The sequence below is a fragment of the Pituophis catenifer genome, unplaced genomic scaffold, assembly GCF_029215685.1.
Source record: "Pituophis catenifer annectens isolate HBS135680 unplaced genomic scaffold, rPitCat1.0.hap2 SCAF_3, whole genome shotgun sequence".
Taxonomy (NCBI): Eukaryota; Metazoa; Chordata; class Lepidosauria; order Squamata; family Colubridae; genus Pituophis; species Pituophis catenifer.
Genome location: NW_027256883.1, coordinates 8,174,123 through 8,180,642, shown reverse-complemented (window position 1 = coordinate 8,180,642; position 6,520 = coordinate 8,174,123).

Below are 6,520 nucleotides of genomic sequence, written 5' to 3'. Positions count from 1 at the left end.
GCTGGCTGCATGTTCACAGAGGTGTCTTTAGACAATGCTGGCTCCCTCAGCTAAGAAACAGAGATGAGCAATGCCCCCTAGAGTCAGACATGGCTAGACAGTGGAAACCTTTGCCTTACAATGAAAGTAAAAGTACAATAAAATAACAAAACAAATCTTTCATATCTATATATGTACCTATAGCTCTATCTCTGTACCTCTATCATCTTGCTCTCTCTTTCTCTGTCTTTATCTCTAGCTATCTCTATCTCTATCTCTACATCTGTCTATATTCATCTCTATCGCTATGATCTCTTTCTTTGTCTCTGTGTCTATCTTTATCTATCTATCTCTCTACTGTTATTTATTATCTATCAATGTCTGTCTCTGCCTGCCTGCCTGCCTGCCTGCCTGCCTGCCTACCTGCCTATCTAGCTATCTAGCTATCTATCATCTATCTAGCTATCTAGCTATCTATCATCTATCTAACTATCTATTTACCTACCTATCTATATCTATCTATCTATCTATCTATCTATCTATCTATCTATCTATCTAACTATCATCTATCCATCTATCATCTCTCTATATATATCATCTATCTAGCTATCTCTATCAATCCATCTATCATCTCTCTCTCTCTCATTTATCTATCTCAATCAATTTCTACCAAGCTCTATCAAGCTCTATCTCCATCCATCCATCCATCCATCCATCCATCCACCCATCCATCCCTATCTATCTATCTATCTATCTATCTATCTATCTATCTATCTATCTATATCAATCCATCTATCATCTCTCTCTCTCTCTCTCATCTATCTATCTATCTATCTATCTATCTATCTATCTATCTATCCATCTATCATCTCTCTATCATCTATCTATCTATCTATCTATCTATCTATCTATCTATCATCTATCTATATCAATCCATCTATCATCTCTCTCTCTCATCTATCTATCTATCTATCTATCTATCTATCTATCAATCTATCTATCTAACTATCTCAATCAATTTCTATCAATTTCTATCAAGCTCTATCTCCATCCATCCATCCATCCATCCATCCATCCATCTCTATCTATCTATCTATCTATCTATCTATCTATCTATCTATCTATCATCTATCTATCTATCTATCTATCTATATCAATCTATCATCTATCATCTATCATCTCTCTCTCTCTCTCTCTCTCTCTCTCTCTCTCTCATCTATCTATCTATCTATCTATCTATCTATCTATCTATCTATCTATCTATCTATCTGCACCACAGAAACATACATGCAGGCAAACACACGAAAGCCCACCATTGGGGTTGAATCTCACCCAGCAATGAAATCCCAGCCAGCCTACAAAAACCAGGCCATTACTTGGAGAAATCCAATATGTTCAAAAAAAAAAAATGAAACCATTGGATTCTAATTGGTTAATGGAAGCACAAACGTTTGCATTATAATTCGAAGCTGACCTCAAGAGTCCTTTTTCCAGAAGAGGATCAGATTCACGTCCTGCTTAGTAACTGAAGGAATGTTATTAAGAGAACGAGACCTTTGGGGATACAGCTGATTTCTTGCAGCGGCCAAGAAGATTCCAGAAGGACAAAAGTAGGGCACAGAAATGGTAGCTCTCTAACAGATTGCCACCCAGAAATGCTTTTCAACGGGGCTGAATATGCAGATTTATCCAGCTAATTACTTCTGGTAGAACGTTCTACGGATTCTTTAATCCCTTCTCAGAGTCATTGCAATTAGTTGCTGATACTTCACCTCAAGGCAGTGAATCTTATCAGTTAATTGCACAATAATTAATCAACTCTCACACCATCCAACATTTGATTTTTGTGTCTAGGGTTGTATTTGTTTCTGACTTAAAGGACCTGTGTCAATTCAACTTTTCATCCTAGCTTTAGTTCATGTTGGCTCTCCAAGCACCCAGTGTAACCAGGTTTGGAATTTTGCCATCATTACAACTTTCCGTTTCATTGCCCAGTTTCTTTCTGTTTGATTCCTGTATTTTCTGCTCTATGGATCACCAACACCGGTGGGTTTCCAGTATTCTTAACCACCGGTTTGCCATGTGTGTGCATGCTCGCTTCACACATGCATGCCTTCCGTGCATGCACTTTGCTTGCTCAAGTGCCTTCCATGTATGCGCCCAGTCTCGAAAACCTGCCTAAATAGGATGGCATAGAGGCAGAGCGGGTGGGCAGGCCCACCCACGATCTCCACAACTGGATCGTCAGAACTGATATGAACCGGCTGAATACCACCTCTGATCCCCAAGCAACTAGAAGATTGTATAAAATCTGAAGGAGTCTGGTGGGCAATTTTTTCAGCTAACAAGTTGGATTAAAAGGCAAAACTTTCTCAAGATGCAGTTCACATCATCAGACATGTCGAAGGGATAGATAGACTGATGTAGGATTTAAATTAGGATACCTTTGCCTTAATATATAGACTACCTATTTCATTTCTATGAATCAGTGTATTTTTAAATGTAATTTGTAACTTAATATGTAACTTCTTGAATCTCTTATACCTTACAAAACTAACTGTGCACCTCCATCTTATATGTATCATATTATTATGTGTTCTTTACTGCTGCTATCCATGTATTTAGAATATAATAGAGTAGAGTAGAGTAGAGTAGAGTAGAGTAGAGTAGAGTAGAGTAGAGTAGAGTAGAGTAGAGTAGGGTAGGGTAGGGTAGGGTAGGGTAGGGTAGGGTAGGGTAGGGTAGGGTAGAGTGGAATGGAATGGAATAGAATAGAATAGAATAGAATAGAATAGAATAGAATAGAATAGAATAGAATAGAATAGAATAGAATAGAATAGAATAGAATAGAATAGAATAGAATAGAATAGAATAGATAATAACTTTATTGTCATTGTATGGGTATACACATACACTTAACACCCAAAGACCAAGTCCAACACGCATAACAATTCCCAAACACACTCCCACCCACCACAATTCTCCACCCCTAAGCCACCCAAACATCCACACAACAGACCAAGAATAGAATAGAATAGAATAGAATAGAATAGAATAGAATAGAATAGAATAGAATAGAATAGAATAGAATAGAATTCAGTAAACTTTTCAGCCAGTGTGGCCTAATGGTTAAAGCACCAGCCTATAAAACTGGAGACCATGATTTCTAGTTTCAGAAAGCTGTGAGATTGCTGATAAACAAGGCTCCATGAGGAAACTCCGTTTTTCTAACCCACATAGCACTCAAATAAATAAAAGCCCAAATATATTTCCCCATACACTGGGGAAAGTCCAATACAAGCTGGATTCATTCTGCCTAATTACACACCATTATTTTCCCATTGATGTGGCACTTATGTATCTACTTGCATGTAACATGTTTTCGAACTGCTAGGTTGGCAGAAGCTGAGGCAAGTGACGGGAGCTCACTCTATCATACAATGCTAGGGCTCGAACTGCCAGAACACAGACTTTTCCCAGTGTCATTAAGCAACCTCTCTACTGTCCTGGTGATCAGTTCTCATGACAGTTCTCAGAAAGGAACTAAGATCCAGCTTTCGCAGTCACAGGATCTGACAGATTGCTTTGATCCCTCCCGTAAGAGGAACATTTGTATGAAGTCGATTTAGCCATGCTAATGGTGTCTGGTGCATTTTGGTTATGCATTTCCTGTGTTAGGTTCAGCTTGTAGCTTACTCCTAACTTGTTGGTCAGGCAATATATCTGTTTCTTTAAGAAACAACTGAGCCACGTAATCAGGGTTTGCTGAACCCTGTAATTAGGCTACAGTGCATAAATAGCGCAGAGAAGCGTTCTTTGTTCCTGATTGTTCCTGTTGCTTCCTGCGTCTTTCTGCTGATTGGTGTTAGACTGGATTGTTATATGGTACTGTATACCGAGAGTTACTAAAGTCTGTTTGCTTTGGTAAAGGAAGATACTTACTGGACTGATATTACTGTTTATGACCTTGGACTGTTTTACCTACACTGAGACTGCTTATTATCTTGTATATAAAGTATTTTTCTCACACGAGCCGCACGTTTATCTCCTTCCCTGTGTGTTTCTGCTCTGCTCGTTGCACAAGCAACAAATACTTTTTACACACACCCTAACATCCTGCATTTTGTTTGCATTTCTGAGGAGGTGGGGTTATCTGACTGCTCAAAGTTGATTATGATTGAAGCAGCTTATAAATCCTAGACTGTTGTAGGCTGCATAAAGAGAGGGATAGAATCAAGATCACATGAAGTGTTAATACCACTTTATAATGCCTTGGTAAGGCTACACTTGGAATAATGCATTCAGTTTTGGTCGCCATGATGTAAAAAAGATGTGGAGACTCTAGAAAGAGTGCAGAGAAGAGCAACAAAGATGATTAGGGGATTGGAGGCTAAAACATATGAAGAACAGTTGCAGGAACTGATATATCTAGGTTAATGAAAATAAGGATTAGGGGAGACATGATAGCAGTGTTCCAATATTCTCAGGGGCTGCCACTAAGAAGAGGGAGTCACTTGAGGGTAGGACAAGAAGCAGTGGGTGGAAACTAATCAAGGAGAGAAGCAACCTAGAACTAAGGAGAAATTTCCTGACAGTGAGAACAATTAATCAATGGAACAACTTGCCTCCAGAAGTTGTGAATGCTCCAACACTGGAAGTTTTGAAGAAGAGATTGGATAATCATTTGTCTGAAATTGTATAGGATTTCCTGCCTAACAGGGGGTTGGAGTAGAAGACCTCCCTTCCAACTCTGTTATTCTATTCTATTCTATTCTATTCTATTCTATTCTATTCTATTCTATTCTATTCTATTCTATTCTATTCTATTCTATTCCAGTCCAGTCCAGTCCAGTCCATTCCATTCCATTCCATTCTACAGTCCAATAAGCCCTTAAGCAAACAAGCAAGGTCGAAGTCTGTGGTCATTTCACTTGGCTTGATTCCTAAAAATCAAGTTAATTCAGTCTGATGTCTGGGTTCAGAGGAGATGACCGCCTGGTCAAGTTAAGATGGATAGAGATTTATTTTAAAAGTCAGAACAAAATAAAATTTAATAAAAAGGTGCCCCTTGGTCCACCTCTCCAATAAGATTGGCATTTCCTCCTATTGAAGACCATATTTTGCCTCCCAAATATTTGAAAACATTTGATTCCCCTAAAAAGTCCAACATTTCCACCACTGGTGCATGCTTCAATTCCCCGCATGGGTAGTGAATGATTATGAAGCTATGCATCCTGCTCCACCCTGCTGATTAACACCTCGAGGGTGGAAAAAAAAAAAAAAAACCCTGATGCCAATCAAGACCTAGTTGAAGAGCATCCAGTTTGCACAACAGGAATTTCTCAGGGTTGGAAAACAATCTGCAGTGAAAATAAATGCTTTCACAAGATCAGTGGGCAAAACTCTTACATTAACACGGTTCCAGTTATGTAGAATCTGGAGCAAGCATTCTTTGCTAAATTATACATTGATAGAAATTTGATCACCTGGAAGGTGAGATCAGAGAAGTATGATGGTGGGGGGGGAGGAAACTGTAGGAAGCAACCCCAGAAAATTGCTTAATTACACCTTTCTTTCTTTTCTTTCTGTTTTCATCTGTCAAATCGGGATTCAATGCAACGCCGTTGTATTTTCATGGGAAATTTTTGTGGGTGATCTCCAGGTTAGCTTGTACCCAGCCTGCTCTCATTTGATCTCTCTATCAAGATCAGAGCGAACACCCACAATCCTCAGCTAGCAATACTATAGCTGGATGTTTACTTATTAAATACAAACATCAAAAAATATTTACCAGCCTTCCTCTCCAAAAAAAGGGAGGAATAAAAGGCAGAGAAAAAGAGAGAGAAGGTGAGGAAGAGGGAGGGAGGGAGGGGAGAGAGGGAGGGAGAAAGAGAGGGAAGGAGAGAGGGAAGGAGAGAGAGAGAGAGAGGGAGGGGTGAGAGGGAAAGAAAGAGGAAGGGAAAGAGAGGAAGGGAGAGAGAGGCAGACAGAAAAAGGAGAGAGACAGAAGGGAAGAGAGAGAGTGGGAAGGGGAGAGAGAGAGAGAGGAAGGGAGAGAGAGGGGAGAGAGAGGAAGGAAGAGAGTGGAAGGGAGAGAGAGGGGAGAGAAAGACGGGGAGAGAGAGGGAGGGTGATGTCACCATCAATCCGTTCAACCCAAAATGGCTTCCGCATTCCTGACACAAATGTACCCTGGTAATAGTAGTACAATAGTAGTACCCTTTGAGCTGTCAACTATAGATAGTTGATTAGAGCATTATTTGTTGAATACTAAAATGAATATTACATTGTAGTGAGGGACAAGTTCCACAATAGTTCCTATTTCAGACTAAGTATGGAACCTATTCATCCAAAACTTCACTATTGGGTTCCATCTGGAGCTGCATTCTTATGGAAGGCAACTTTTCAAGGTTATGTACCTCTCAAAAAGAGGTGTCAAACTCAAGGCCCATGGGCTGGATCCAGTCCATGGGGTGTTTGGATCTGCCCCGTGGGGCTGCCTTGGAAACAGTGAAAGACCGGCCCACAGTACCTCTATCAG